Genomic DNA, 17,269 nt, shown 5'->3' with positions numbered 1-17,269 from the left:
AACCCAATTATTTCACCTCTATACCTTGCATGGTCTCACTCACCAGCTTTTGGGCACATCTCACAAGCAAACCACACTGCCACAAAAGGAACCCTAGAGGACTGCACTGCTGGGATATCACATAAGACTTCAGGAATTGTTAAAACCATGGCTGAGAAAATATTATCCAAGATAGAAAGGGAAGTCAGCAATCATGCCAGAACACAGTCTCTTAGCGTATTCACAGCACTACTGGGGAAGCCATGAGCAAGAATCTGAGAATCTATTTTAAGATAAAGTAGACACGTGCATGGTTTTATATATAAACTTGTTAAAGTATGAAGCTCACCATATTTTGAATTTTCAGTACAATCAGGGTTTTGGGGGAGTGATTTCTTCACAGAATTTTTATTTGCCAAAGTCAGAGTATTCTCAAGAATGTACCTGTGATAGCAAGTAGGATTTTATATATGTATATAAAAATATATAACGTGACCCAGGTGACAGAGACAGGCAGTCAGGAAGTTACATATTTGTTAACATTGAAAATTCATTGAGAAGTATTACAAGGAAAATGTGACTGGTTTTATAATACATATCCTTGACAAAGCAAAAGGCAAGTCCAAATATACACCATGCCTCCAATGAACTGCCGATACTTCTATTCTTTTAGGATTATTTTTATCCAATTTAGGATAAGTAGTCAGAGTCTAATAGGGTATGGATTAGTATCAGAGATTCAATATTTCAAACAGAAAAATGGAAAATGAGTCTAAAAAGTATGCCAACATGTGCTACACAATAATCTTCCCGCTCTCAATCAGAATTATTCCTTGACATGACTATCACCCCAAGTAAGAAACAATGAGAGGAGGAGAGGAAGAAAATCTGTGAATACATATCTGGAATGGAAAATTCTTAGGAGCTCACAACCTTGGGGGTGGCAGAGGAAATCCCAAATGTAGGGGACACGTTAAACATTCCACAAACATGGAGCTGTGCTGGCCTAATGACTTCTTGACAACCTGCCTCTGAGCTTTGGGCACTTGAAATATAGGTTGGTGTCAGGAGCGTTAGCTTAATTGTAGTGAGACCATCAAAGCTTGGTCTACGTCTTTGTGAACAGGAGCATATGGTTTTATATTTTCCAATACAAACATGAGGCAGGAGGGCTGAATCCTCCTTTTGTAAGTAACTGTGGCAACTGGGGTATGAATGTCTTCCTGTGTGGATTTTGAAGACATTGGGTCATCCCCCAGTTTTCATGGTGTTTCTTGCAGATTCCCTGGGAAATTATTGTTTCCTTGATAAAATAAAAGGAGGTCAACTGGGACACAGTGATGGGGGAGTTCTGTCATGTGGGGTGAGTCAGGGTCTGCAAGAGAAAACACTAACTGGGATGCTATCCCATATATCTTTCCACTTGAGCGTAGCAATCTGATTCTAAGCATCATCCCAAAACCTCTTCCTGCAACAAGATGCCTTTATATTTTAGGGTCTGCTTCCTGCATCATGTCAGTCACTTGACATTTAAAAGCAAATGGCTGAACCACAAGATTTTGGAACACACACGTGCACTCCACTGCCACAGGCCCAGTTCCCAGAGGGCTCCAAATCACTGGCATCTCTGTTCTTCACCATTGTCATGAACTCCAGTCAGTCAAAAAAGGCACTGTCTGCTTCAGTCATGATGAGCAACAAGAGATCTCTAGGTTCTCCAGTGATTTCTGGTCATGGGAATCTCAAATATTTCATGGTGTTGGCCTAGCCATATTTCAAAAATGAAGAAGATGGCACTGTGGGTTTTGATTCATTTAGGAGCCTTTAAGTAGTGTGGAATCTCCTTTCAAAATAAACTCAGGAGATCTCTCGAAGGCAAGGCCTCCAAAGAGTTGCCAAAGATCACAGGAATCCAGGTCCAATTGGGATCTAAAATGTGAGTTTCATGTTTGTTTTTGCTCTCAACTATACCTGAAAAGGTTTTTACAAGAAAATGATATACAATCCTGCCTGAGATTCCCAGGGCTGTGGACAAAGCCACCCGGGCCTAGATCTCAGTTTCCAAAGGTTCCTCTCATGCCTGGCCCCCTAATATCCCAACACAATTCATGGCAATAGTTCTCTGAGGTCAGTTCCACAACACAGTCTCCACTGGGCATTACACTGGAGTTCAAGTGAAAGTAGACCCATTCATCATTTCCAACAACCACACAAAGTCCACTATTCCAACAATAACACTCCCACATGGCCCTCATCTTCTTCCATATAGACACTCATCATAACATTCTGGCTGTGGGTTTCCATAGGGGGAGCACTCTAAGATGGTGTCCAAAGTAAGCTCTCATGCCCCTCATTTGCCTAAATCATGGTGGCCTGCACACACTTCCTGAGATACAGGATAGATAAAATAGGCCTATAGTTAATACTTCTCTGCTTCTCAAATTAGAGTCCTACTGCCTGCAAGGGGGAGATTCTTTATGTGTACTGGACTCATGAAAAAATCCAACCACCTGTGTGCTACTTACTTCAGGGTTTGCAACAACTCATTTGACACAGAGGATCCCTATTCTTACTTCATAGGGGTCAGGAGCCTGAGCAGAGGAAGGCAAGAGACTTCATCCAAAATTACTCTTCTTTTTATGCTTTTAGTTTTGGATGGACACATGGGATCTTTATTTAATTTCCTGGGGAGCTGAGAATCTAATCCACAGCCTCACCCAGGGCCAAGAGGCTAATTCAGGCACATCTTTTACAAAGCACTTTACCTAAAAGCCACAGATGAGGCCTCTTCATTTCCATTTGAAACTGTTTTCTTGAGGTTTCAAAAAGGGGTGGCCTAAGGCAAAGACCTTCCTGACATTCAGGGGAACAGACCATCAGTAAGAAAAAATCCTGTGGAAAGACTTTTCCACAAGATGAACACTATGGCACTGACAGCTCCTGATCATGCTACTTGGGTTGCTATCTATGCTAGCAGGGATTCTCCAGAGAGAACCTTACTGGTCGCACTAATTTTTGAGTTTTCTGAGATGCTTGGCATTCCCTTTAACAATCCAATCCATGGCCATATCACAGAGCTTGGAGGTGGTACACATCTTTAACGCAAAACCCTGAGCCCCTTCAGAGAGTGGCCAAATTCAGGAAGAATACAGGAACTTAGGAACATGGTAGGTGTTGCCCATCTGCAAAGCAAGCAGCAGTCCATTCATAAATTGGCCATGAGGAGTGCTAGAAAGCTTTCCACTAGACAGGACACATACACTGCTGCATTCTTCTCTCTACTGTCTTTAACCACAAATCCAGTGGGATCCACTGACATAGAAACACTCACCATTAGCAAAAGGACTCACTAGTAAACAATCCATTTCAAACCCAAGAAGGCCTTTTTCCTGCATGATATCAGAACATGAGACAAAACCACAAATTTAAACACACATCCACTAAGACACACAAACCCCCTCTGGAGTTGGTCTTCGTCTATCCACAGTGTCCTCTGACTGGTGGGTGAAACTATATTCCCCAGCAGTGGCCTGTCCTGTCTCAGCTCTGGTCTCCTTGGCCATCTGTGTGTAGTTGTCAGGAGCCAACAATGAGCCTGTAACTTCTTTCTCAGGAAAGGCCCCTCTTCAGACTTTTCCTGGCATTTGGCTATCCACACATCACTAGGTGCCCAGAAAGAATGACTCTGGCCTTGGTACATCCAAACAAGTGAGCCCATTGGGACTGGGACTGTCACTGGGTGCCTCACTACCTGGAACCCAAGTTCAGAGAATTCCATCACCAAGGATGTGAGGTGAGGTCACTTCCTTTAGGGAAGTGAATGAGGTCACTTCCTTGGCAACCACTTTGTCCTAACAGTTGTTTCCAAGTATTCCATGAGATGGAGGCTGCCCCATCTTGACGTTTTCACAAATTATAAACATATACATATCATAGAAGCCCGTGATCAGCTATCCACACAGGCCTGGGAGGGTCCTTCTTCTTTGCATTGAGAAGAGAGAGTCTGATTCAGCCACATCCCTTCATCCTGACAGGGTTGTTTTTCATGGAAGATGACTTTAGATCTCACAGGTCCAACCCAGCTGCCTACATTTTCTCCAGGAATTATTTCTGCATCTACCTTTGTTTTCTGAGCAGCTGTAGGATTCCCTACATCCCTGTATAGCAACATCAACTCTGGACCTGCTGTTATGTGAAAATAGATTGAAGGAACAGAGGATGGTTTCATAATATGTATATTATAATAATCGATCATACATATCATGATCGATTTGGGTTAGGAGTCATTCTGCTGGATGAATACTGGTATTGAGCAACTGGGATATTTATAAGAATGCAAGGTGAAATGTAAGTGTGAAAACAGAAAACTAGGTAAGATATGAAGCACACAAGGGCATTGGGCCCTTGATTTGGATACATAGTTTTGAAATAGGTTCTGCACAGATGAATCCTATAAATCAATATACAATGGCATAAGATCTTCTACCTGGTCTACTGAATATAAAAGAGAACTTCCAGTAAAATAGAGATAGTAGGTAAGATTGCAGTGTAGGTTTAGGAAGAAGAGTGAGTTTAGGATTGATACAAAAGGCCGTTTGTGACAGAATTTCTGTTAGAGTGTCAATGTGAATATCAGCACACATGAAGTGTCAGCCACAACAAGGAACATGGGAAAATAGATATCAATAGAAAAGTTAGAAGATCAGGCAAAGTACAAAATGATTGATCAGATGAGGGATATTTTCAACAGGGGGACAGTTGAATACATTACCTTAGGAAGAAACAAATGTATACTTGCCAATAGGATTGAAATATGAAAACAATAGGCAACGTAGACATGGATGATTTAAGTAATCCATGCTCTCATTAAAATTAGGCTTTGGAAGAATCATAAGTGTAAGTTTTGCATTTTATGTCCAGAATATTACGTGATGAAAGGAATATATAGAGCAGGTGGCATGCATATTTCTTTCACCTTATCTTGGAGCTTGTTTGAAAACCCCATCAATTAGTGTTTGGGGATAAAAATAGGTGTATATAGAGATGATGCCTGAATAGACCATATGGTGAATAAAAAATGTAACACATTACTATTTTAAATAATGGATTGAATTGGTATTTTAATATATACACATTGAATCTGGTATTCACATAGATACATTCAATCCAAGTAGTTATACATCTAGTGGTAATATTAGGGTTACTATTTATAACAAATTGTGTTTGAGATTTCCTTAGAACATGATAATGGAAATCAAAAGTAATGTTTTATAAAAGAACTCTCATGAAAAAGCAAGTAAAGAAACATGGAGAAATACAAGTGTTCTAATGCAGGAAGTGATTGAAACTGAATCATATGCATATAAATTTGTGAATTTGTGGATGAAAACATACATGGTATGATGTATATATACTGAATAAATAGGAATATAACAATCATGAATGAAAATTAACTTGAAAATACACATCATGTTCCATATGAATATACTTGCATTGATATTAAACTGGGTTAGTTACTGTAGAAATCGTAGGGTTAGCACTAAATATTCACTGAGGTTAGTTTTGAGTATTCATATAGAATATGTATGTCAGGAAAATAAATATTTCTGAGAAATATCTTCTTAAAAGTTGATTATAAATCCACACAGATAAACGTGAAAGAGTCAAGGTAGTTTATATATGACACATATTTTTCATGTTTGCAAAACCGTGGAAAATACATATATTATATTTTCAATACATTAAAAAGTAGCAGTACATATTCCATTGGAAATTCATAAGGGGATATATATTATTCACATATCCCCAAAATATTCATTTTGTTCTACATGGTTTTATGTATAATCTTGTTGAAGCATGAAGCTCACCGTAGTTTGAATTTTCAGTTCCCTCAGTGTTTGGGGGTGTGATCTCTTCACGGAATTTGTTTATGCCAAAGTCAGAGTACTCTCAAGAATGTACCTGTGATAGCAGATAAGACGATATATATGAATATAAAATATATATTATGTCCCAGGCAATAGAGACAAGGAGTCAGGAAGTTACACATTTGTTAACCTTGAAAATGCATAGAGAAGTATTACAAGGAAAACATGGCGGGTTTTATAAAACGTAACCTTGATAAGCAAAAGGCAATTCCCAGTATACACCAAGCCTCCTATGAACTGCCTGTACTTCTCTTCTTTTAGAATGATTTTTATCCATGTTAGGATAAGTAGTCAGAGTCTAGTAGGGTATGGGTTAATGTCAGAGATTCAATATTTCAAATGACAAAAAAGAAAATGAGTCTAATATATATGGGAACATATGCTACATAAAAATCTTCCTACTGTCATCCAGAACAATGCCTTGACATTACTATCATCCCAAATAAGATACTATTATAGGAGAAGTGGAAGGAAATTTGTGAATATATATCTAGAATGGAAAATTCTCAGGAGCTCACAACCTTGGGTGGTGGCAGAAGAGATACCAAAAGTAGGGGACAGGGTCAACATTCCACAAACATAGAGCTGTGCTGGCCTAATGGCTTCTTGAAAACCTGCCTCTGAGCTTTGTGCTCTTGAAATATAGGTTGGTGTCAGCAGCATTAGCTTCCTTTGTAGTGAGACCATCCATGCTGGGTCTGCATTTATGTGAACAGGAGGACGTAGTTTCATATTTCCAATACAAACATGAGGCAGCAGAGAAGATTCCTTTCTTAGTAGAAAACTGTGGTGACTCAGATCTGAATGTCTCCCTGTGTGGATTGTGAAGATATTGGGTCATCCTCCAGTTTTCATGGCATTTCTTGCAGCTTCCCTGGTAAATTGGTGTTTGTCCATGAAATACAAGAAGGTCAACTGGGACACACTGCTGGAGAGAGTTCTGTCACTTGGGGTGAGTGGAGGTCTGCAAAAGAAAACACCAACTGGGATGCTATCCCGTATATACTTCCCACTTGAGTATAGCAACCTGATTCTGAGCATCACCCCAAAAGCTCTCCCAACAACCTCTCCCCACAATAACATGCCTTTAAATTTTAGGGTCTGATGGCTGCACCATGTCAATCACATGTCATTTGGAAGCCTATGACAAAATCACAGGGCCCCACCACAGATGTTTGATCACACACCTGCACTCCACTGCTACAGGCCCAGTTCACAGAGGGCTCCAACTCATTGGCATCTCTGTTCACTATGGTCATGAATTCCAGTCAGTCAAAAAAGGCACTGTCTGGTTCAGTCATGATGAGCAACAGGAGATCTCTAGGTTCTCCAGTGATTTCTGATCATGGGAATCTCAAATATTTCATGGTATTGGCCTAGCCATATTTCAAGAATAAAGAAGTTGGCACTGTGGGTTTTGATTCATTTAGGAGCCATAAATTGGTGAGAAATGTTCTTTTAATATAAGCTCTGGAGATCTCACGCAGGCAAGGCTTCCAAAGAGTGGCCAAGGTCACAGGAATCCAGGTCCATTGGGGTCTAAATTGTGAGGTTCATGTTTGTTTTTGCTCTCAACTATACCTGAAAAGGCTTTTACAAGAAAATGATGTGAAATCCTTCCTGAGATTCCCAGGAATGTGGACAAAGCCACCCGGGCCTAGATCTCAGTTTCCAAAGGTTCCTCTCATGCTTGGTCTCCTAACATCCCAACACAATTCATGGCACTAGTCTCTGAGGACAGTTTCAGAACTCAGTCTCTAATGAGCATTACACTAGAGTTCAAGCTAAAGTAGACCCAGTCATCTTTTCCAACCACCACACAAAAGACCATGATTCCAACAAAAAAAACTTCCACATGGCCCTCATCTTCTTCCATATAGACACTCATCATAACATTCTGGCTGTGGGTTTCCATAGGGGGAGCACTCTAAGATGGTATTCAAAGTAAGCTCTCATGCCCCTCATTTGCCTAAAGTGATGGTGGCCTGGAAACCCTTCCTGAGAAACAGGATAGATAAAATGGGCCTATAGTTAATACTTCTCTGCTTCTCAAATTAGAGACCTACTGCCTGCAAGGGGGAGATTCTTTATGTGTACTGGACTCATGAAAAAATCCAACCACCTGTGTGCTAGTTACTGGAGGGATTGCAACAACTCATTTGACCAAGAAGATCCCTGTTCTGACTTCATAGGGATAAGGAGCCGGAGCAGAGGAAGGCAAGAGACTTCATCCAAAATTACTCTTGTTTTTAACCTTTTAGTTTTCGATGGACACATGGCATATTTGTTTAATTTCCTGGAGAGCTGAGAATCTAATCCACAACCTCAAACAGGGCCAAGAGGCTGTTTCAAACACATCTTTTACAAAGCCCTTTACCTAACAGCCACAGATGAGGCCTCTTTATTTCCATTTGAAACTGTTTTCTTGAGGTTTCACAGAGGGGGTGGCCTAAACCAAAGACTTTCCTAACATTCTGGGGAACAGAACCATAGGTAAGAAAAAAGCCTGGGGACAGACTTTTCCACAAGATGAACACTATGGCACTGACAGCTCCTGAGCATTCTACTTGGGTTGCTATCTATCCAAGCAGAGATTCTCCAGAGAGAGCCTAACCAGTCCCACTATTTTTTGAGTTCTCTGAGATGCTTGGATTCCCTTCAGCAATGCAGTCCATGGCCACATCACAGAGCTTGGAGGTGGTAAACATCTTTGATGCAAAACCCCAAGCCCCTTCAGAGAGTGACCAACATTCAGGAACAATACAGGAACTTAGAAACATGGTAGGTGTTGCCCATCTGCAAGGCAAGCAACAGTCTATTCATAAATTGGCCATGAGGAGTGCTGGAAAGCTTTTCACTACACAGGACACATTCACTGCTGCATTCTTCTCTCTACTCTCTTTAACCACAAACCCAGTGGGATCCATTGATATAGAAACACTCACCATTAGCAAAAGTACTCACTAGTGAACAGTCTATTTCAAACCCAAGAAGGCCTTTTTCCTGCATGACATCAGAACATGAGACAAAACCACAAATTTAAACACACATCCACTAAGACACATAAACCCCCTCTGGAGTTGGTCTGCATCTATCCTCTGACTGGTGGTTGAAACTATATTCCCCAGCAGTGGCCTGTCCTGTCTCAGCTCTGGTCTCCTTGGCCATTTCTGATGAGCCAGTAACTTCTTTCTCAGGAAAGGCCCCTCTTCAGACCTTTCCTGGAATTTGTCTATCCACACATCACAAGGTGCCAAGAAAGAATGACTCTGACCTTTGTACCTCCAATCAAGTGAACCCACTTAGACTGGGACTGGTTCTGGGTGCCCCACTACCTGAATCCCAAGTTAAGAGATTTTCATCACCAAGGACGTGAGGTGAGGTCACTTCCTTCAGAGAAGTGAATGAGGTCATTTCCTTTGCAACCACTTTGTCCTAATAGTTGTTTCCAAGGGTCCCATGAGATGGAGGCTGCCCCATCTTCCTGTGACATTTTCAAAAGTTATAAATGTATACATATCATAGGAGCCCGGGATCAGCTATCCACACAGGCCTGGTTGGGTCCATCTTCCCTGCATTGAGAAGAGAGAGGCTTATTCAGGCTTATCCCAGGGTATTTGCATGCAAGATTACATTATGTTTCTCAAGTTTTACATAGCTGCCTACATCTTCTCCAGGGATCCTGCTCTTATGTGAAATTAGATTGAGGGAGCAGAGTATGGTTAGGGTTAATATCATGGTCGATTTGGGTTAGGAGTCATTCTGTTGGGTGAAAATTTGTTTTGAGAAATTGGAGTATTTGTAAGAATGTATAGGTGAAGTGTACAGATGAAAATTTATAACTAGGTAAGTTCTGAAACATAGAAGGGCATTGGGCCTGTGATTTTGATACATAGTGTTGAATTAGGTTCTGCACAGAAGTACTGTAGACATCAATACCCCATAGCAGAGGATCCCGTACCTCAGATACTTCAGTGTAAAAGACAACATCCAGTGAAACAGGGACAGTAGGTATGTTTGCAGTGTCATTTAGGCAGAAGAATGAGTTTAGCATTTGGACTAAAAGTCCTATTGTAATAGGGTTTGTGTTAGAGAGTGAATGAGAATGTCTGCATACATGAAGAGTCACAAGTATATATTTGTCCAAATATGTATGAATATAGATGTTAATAAAAGTTCTGAATTAAGGAAAATTATCATGTAAAGTTTCAGAGGGGAATGGGGACTCAATTGGAAATTGGTCAGCATGTTTGTGTTATATTCTGAGAAATAATTTGGCTACATTTTACTCATGTCCTGAGACTTTGTGTGAGGCTGAATTTAAAAGTGAAAGACCAATTAATCTGGTGGAGGAAATTTCAAGGCAGGACATCATTCAGTCCATGGCATGGATATTTCTGGCAGTTTTGAGCCAGGTTTATTCTAAAAATTAAGAGCAAAACTATATCAAAAACATTGTAAAAATTTGCAATTTGGCCAGAAAAATGCTTTCAAAACTGGGGTCAAGAAAGATGTGGTTGTGTCGGGAGCATGGTGGCACATGCCTGTAATCCTAGTGGCTAGGGAGACTGAGGCAGGAGGATGGATTCAAAGCTAGCCTCAGCAAAATCGAGGTGCTAAGCAACTCAGTGAGTTTCTGTCTCTAAACAAAATACAAAAAAAAGGGCTGAGGATGAGAATCACTGGTTGACTGCCACTAAGTTTAAGCCCCTGTACCCACCTACCCCCTCCAAAAAAAGAAAGAAAGAAAAGTGTGGTTGTGGGCTGGAGTTATAATACAGTGGTGTAACTTAGAACCATATAAAAATAAATAAATAAAATAAAGGTGTTGTGTCCATCTACAACTAAAAAAAAATATAAAAAAAGAAAGTTGTGGTTGTTTTATTAAAGACATTATAGCTACTAAAGAGATGCTAAGTATTGGCACAAGACCTGATGACTTGAAGGCATGGCAGGAATTGACAAGATCACATTACATCATACACTCAAGTGTGTAAAAGGAAAAATTCTTTTGAGAAGAGTTCCTGGGCACCCTACACACACAGTTGTTTCACTGTGCTCAGCTGCCCAGTCACTCAGAACTCCTGCAGCTGTAGTCCCAGGAGGCCCAGGTACTGGTCAAGATGGCAGTAGACCATGGCATTCAAGTGGTGCTATTTCTGCAGGAATGCACGATGATGGATTCAGTGAATCATGGAGGTTTCCACTGATGTTTCAAGGAAAGCCTGGGAGGCCAGGCAGAATGTACTAAACATAAAACTTTTGTGGATAGTTATCAGAGAAGTAACTGTTTTTCCCCATCAGAATTGCCAATTTATTCCAATTATTTATCAAATAATTCACTGTTTTTGCACTGTTCTGAATTTCCATCATGGTAATTTACTAAATTCATGTACATATTTTAGGTCTATTTTTAGATTTTTCTAACTATTTCATCATTTATTTTAGATTTTTTAGTATCATATTTTCACTACTCTCACTATGATAGATAATGTGAATCTAGTTTTCACACTTCAAGTCATCTTTTCAAAAATTTTCTGACTAGTTTTGTTTGCTTATTTATTATTAATGTAATACTGGAGTAAAGACTGGAGTCGCTCAGCTAATTCATAATCTCAATATCCAGATTGTGAGTTTGGAAAAGCACTACTTGTTTTACACTTAAAACTCTTGATCTCAAAAATAAAACTTTAAAATAGTAGCAATCTTGAGGTATATTTTAGACATACTACTGAGATAATTTAGTATTCTAAAGTTTGATCTTTAAACACACACACACACACACACACACACAAATTAGAAGTGGTTTTAGAAATAAAATCCTAAGTTTCATAAAAACAAGACAAAATACAAAAAAAAACTCCCAATCTATAACTGTATAATCAATTAAAATGTTTCAAAAATGAAGGCCAAAAAAGTAAATAATAACAATAATAATAGTAAGAAAAGGTTCTTTTAGACATGCATAACTTGAAAGAATTCCTGATCAGTTGGTTTACATTATGAATCATGTTGAAAGAAAGTCCTTTAGGCAGAAGGAAAATGACACCAGATAGAAATATGCAACTAACTAATTGACTGAAGATTAACAAATATGGCACCTATATAAACAAATATATTTTTAAAATTTAAGTCTCTTTAAAATTAATGATTATTTAAACTAAAAATGATGAAATGATAATTTATTTAATATACTAGAAGTAAACTATTGATAATAATCCAAAGGCAGGGGAGGAATAAATTTAATAAATTGGAAAATCTTTCTTTGTGTGTGTGTGGTGCTGGGGATTGAATCCAGGGCCTTGTGCATGAAAGGCAAACACTCTACCAATTTACAATTTAGGGCTGAGCTATAGCCCCAGCCCTAAATTGTAAAATCTTTAATAATGTATATAAAGTTGTATAATATTATTAGAGATAGTGTGTTAAGTTAAAGATGTTTACTAAAAACCTTGAAGCAGCCACAGAATAACAGAATAACATGACAAATATTTATAGCCAACAAAGTAGATAAATTGTGATCACAAAAACTATTCAATCAATCCAAAAGAGGAAAAAAAAACAGAAAAAAGGAACAGATGGGATAAATAGGAAACAAAGAACAGGGAGAAGAATTAAACCATCCATACTAATAATCATAATAACTATAATAAGTCTAAATGCTCCAATTAAATGGACAATTGTTAGAGTAAATTAAACAATAAAGTCCAAATCATATATCTTCTGCAAGACACCTCTTAAACACAGATAGGTTAAAAGTAAAATGTGGATGGGTATACTATATTATAGTAGATTGGGTGGGGACCTCCAAAAGAGATTTCAATGTTCAAATCCTAGAACCTTTGAATGTCATCTTATTTGGAGAAAGGGTCTTTGTAGATATAAGTTGAGAATCTTGAGATGAAAATACCTTGGATTACCATTGTGTACCCAAAACTCAATGACATATGTTTGAAAAGTAGGGCAGAAGGAGATTAAATAAAGAAAAGAGAAAGAGGCAATAGACTATAGACAGAAACTGTAGTGATGTAGCCAGAAGCCCAGAAATATACCAGGAGTCAACAAAGTTTGAAGAGGCAAGGGACAGTCACTCCTGGATCCTGAGGGCTGCAGCCCTGCCAACATCTTCATTTCAAACCAATGATCTCCCAAACAGAATAAGTTTCTGATGTTTTAGGCCAATAAATTTGTGATCATTTGTAATAGTAGCCCTCAGAAATTAATATACATGCTTATGCAAACCAGAATTAGAATACCCAAAATGTGAATGCTTGTCATACCAATAAACTGCACACACTTAAAAATGGTTAAAATGTTACATGTGTTTTACCACAATTAAAACATTTTAAGCATAGAAATGGGGGGGGGTGGCCAGAGAGAGAGAAAAAGGGAGCAGGAACTGGAGTTGCTATATAAATATCACGCAAAATTTTACAACAAAAAAGTTACTAAGAAACTAGATCATTCCATAATTAGATTAGTAGACATATTAAGACAACATAACAACCTTGAAGATTACAGAATAAGAGAGCTCCAAAATACATTCAGTTAATTGGTTTTTGATTCAAGGGGACATAGACAAATCTGCCATTACTACAACCCTCTATCAATAACTGGTAAAAGAAAAGACAGGTAGTAAGTAGACAGAAGTGTTGAATAGCACTATCACCTAATTTGCCTGAAATGGGTTTGTCAAACACTCTACACAACAGCAGGATATTTTTTTCATATGTATGTGGAACAATAGCCATGTGGTCCAAAGAACATTTTGCAAACCAAAGAAGCCAGATCATAAAAAAAAATACATTTCAGTGGAGAAAGAATAGTCTTTTTAAATGAATTAACTTGAAATGGATCAATGAACTAAACAGTACAAATGTAATAGAAAATCTTTATGTCTTTGGGTTAAGCAGAGATTTTATATCACCGAAAGCATAATCAGTAAATGAAAAAAAGACAAATTGGATTTCATAAAAACTAAAAACTTCTGTACTTCTCATATCCTATAAAGGACTTGTGTTCAAAAAGATTTAAAGATCTCTCACAACTTAGAACAATTTTTTCAATGTACAAGACTTGATAGACACTTTCACCAAAGACATGTAAATGAAAACCCCCCCAAAATACTCAATATCATTGTTGTTAGGGAAATGGAAATTTAAACCAAAATGAAATAGCACTAGTCATTTCGAGTGTTTAAAACTATGCATGACCATAGCAAAAGTGCTCTTCAGGATGCTGTTGATGTAAATAAATATGCAAAAAACATATTGCATTATTTAAATGAGTCTTACCGAAAATTGAAATGGACATAAAAGAGATGGATAAAATGGGAAGCTGGCCAAGTTAATTAAATGAAGTGTTCACACCTGAGTATGAGATAGAATGAGGAGACTCCACTGGAAGGCATGTAGGACTGGTAAGTGAAAACGAGGAATGCAACGCAATTACAGGGTGGTGATGCAACTACACTGCTTTTTTTTTTTTAAGTATTGGGTATTTCTTTTAAAACATTAAATTGTATACTTTATTTGTTTTTATGTGGTGCTGAGGATTGAATCCAGTGTCTCATATGTGCTAGGCAAGTGCTCTACAACTGAGCTACAACACCAGCCCCAACTACACTGCTTTTTATATTTTTTCACCTTACAATTTATTTTTAATTTGTTCTAATTAGTTACACATGACAGTAGAATGCATTTTGACACAGCATTCATAAATAGCATATAACTCCTTTCTTTTGGTTGTATATGATGTAATTATACAGATTATATAATCATATATGGACATAGGGTAATAATGTCTGACTCATTCTACTATCCTTTCTATCCCCTCCTCTCACTGCCTTCTGCCCAAGCCAAAGTTTCTCCATTCTTCCCTACCACACCCACCACATTATGGATCAGTATCCACTTATCAGAGAAAACATTCGGCCTTTGTTTTTTGGGGTTTGGCTTACTTCGCTTAGCATGATATCCTCCAGCTCCATCCATTTACCTGAAAATGCCATAATTTCATTCTTCTTTAAGGCTGAGTAATGTTCCATTGTGTATATACACCATATTTTCTTTATCCATTCATCTGTTGATATATAAAGAACTCAAGAAACAAATAACCCAATCAATAAATGGGCAAAGGAACAGAACAGGCACTTCACAGAAGAAATACAATCGATCAACAAATATATGAAAAAATGTTCAGCATCTCTAGCAATTGGAGAAATGCAAATCAAAACTACTCTAAGATTTCATCTCATTCTAGTCAAATGGCAATTATCAAGAATAAAAGCAATAATAAGTATGTTATTAAAGATGTGGGGAAAAAGGTACACTCATACATTGCTGGTGGGACTGAAAATTGGTGTAACCACTTTGGAAAGCAGTGTGGAGATTCCTCAGAAAACTTGGAATGGAACTACCATTTGACCCAGCTGTTGCACTCCTTCGTTTATACCCAAAGAACTGAAAATCAGCATAATTCAGAGATATAGCCACATCAATGTTTATAGCAGTTCAATTCACAATACCTAAAGTATGGAACCAACAATTATTTTTTTTAAATCTCACCCTATCTAGCTGTTCTAAGATAGGAATTGTACTTCTGTGTAATGCACAAGACACAATATCCTTATCATTAAATTTGACAGTGTATAAACCATAAAGGAAATTGCAGAGTAGGCTGCAACTTTACCCCACATAGTAAAACAGGGTTGTGCAGGAACAGCTCTATAATTCCTTACTTGTTAAATCTAACACCTCTCCCTGGGAATGGGCAAAGGGGAAGTCCTGGTAGGACTAACCTTACTGCTTACCGCTCCCTGGCTCAGTAATACTGTTAAATGTCCTTCAAAAGATTTTTGGTTTTGTGTAATATTCAACAAGGAAAAAAAACTATTTAAACATCAGGAAGTCATTTTCTTGCATGCATAATATTTATTGTGCAATTACTAGTTGGTTATAGTTATATTTATAAGAAATTAGCACCATTAACGTTTATATGCTGGCCAATTAAATCCTAAAAGTATATATAATTTACCAAAGAAAATAGATTATTTATAGTAAAGCTCTGTTGAATGAAGGAAAACAAAACAATGAGAAAGTCAATAAAAATTACAAGGTTTGAAAAACACTTAGTACTGACACTTCATTGAGGAAAAATAAAGAGTGGGAAACAAAAATCTCCATCATATTTGAATATACTTTTGAACACATCAATATGTTTAGATCTATCTTAACCAAATTATAAGTTGTGTTAGCTTTGGATCACTGTGACCAAAATATCCAACAAGAACAACTTAGAAGAGGAAAGGTTTATTTGGCTCTCATGGTTTCAGAGGTCTTAGTCTAAAAACAGCCAATTCCATTGCTCTGGGCCCAAGGTGAGGGCAAAGATCATGGCAGAATGGTGTGGTAGAGAAGCACTGCTCCATTCATGGCATCCAGAAAGCAGAGACAGAGAAGGGGTTTCAGGGAAGATGAACCCTTCCAGGGCACATTCCCAGTGACTCACTTCCTTCAGGCCTGCCTCAACTGCCTACAGTTACCACTGAGTGAGTCCATTCAAACTAGGATGTACTGATTAGCTCTCATAGTCTAATCATTTCACCTCTGAACATTACAGCATCAACACAAGAGCTTTTGGACACCTGAGATGCAAACTATAACATAGGCAGACAATTTTAGGCTAGTTAGGATTTACTTACTATTTCAAACAGATAACATTTTTATAGTGTCCATGCATGGAAAACTTTGAGGTCCTATCAGACTTCTGTGGCCCTGGAGCCACATAGATACAGATGTCAATAGCCTAAAGTTTACAAAATAAGTAACTTTCAAAGTAAATAACTTTCCAATTTGTAGTATGTAAATGAACAACAAGTTTCTTTTAAAGCAATACTATTCTCTTCCCACTATAAATTATAATACAAATTAAAATCAGTTCAAAGTTAAGGGGTTTTAGTATATATACACTTACTGGTTATATTCTTATAATTTTCCTAGAGAAGCTCATTTAACTCTCTGGATGCTTTAGCCAGTGAAGGATACAAATTAGTACATTATCCATACACATGTGTGGGAATATTTTATGCTCTTCTCATTTTCTAAGTGAATAGACAGAATCTTTGACTTTCAACATGTGTTTTATGCTTATCAATAAAACAGGTAATAATTGATTCCTTTCCTTTTAGGAATATGACTACATTCAAACTAATATAACACTTTAATAGACATGAGTAACAGTATTATAATCATCTTATGACATATTTATTTGTTATATGCATACAGCTATATTAAATAAAAAACAATGAAGAATTTAATAAACAGCTTAGTTATTTGTAATATACATATTTTTTTAATACAAAG

The sequence above is a fragment of the Callospermophilus lateralis genome, unplaced genomic scaffold (genome assembly GCF_048772815.1).
Source record: "Callospermophilus lateralis isolate mCalLat2 unplaced genomic scaffold, mCalLat2.hap1 Scaffold_167, whole genome shotgun sequence".
Lineage (NCBI taxonomy): Eukaryota > Metazoa > Chordata > Mammalia > Rodentia > Sciuridae > Callospermophilus > Callospermophilus lateralis.
The sequence above is the reverse complement of the archived record's forward strand: the minus strand, read 5'-3'. Positions refer to the sequence as shown.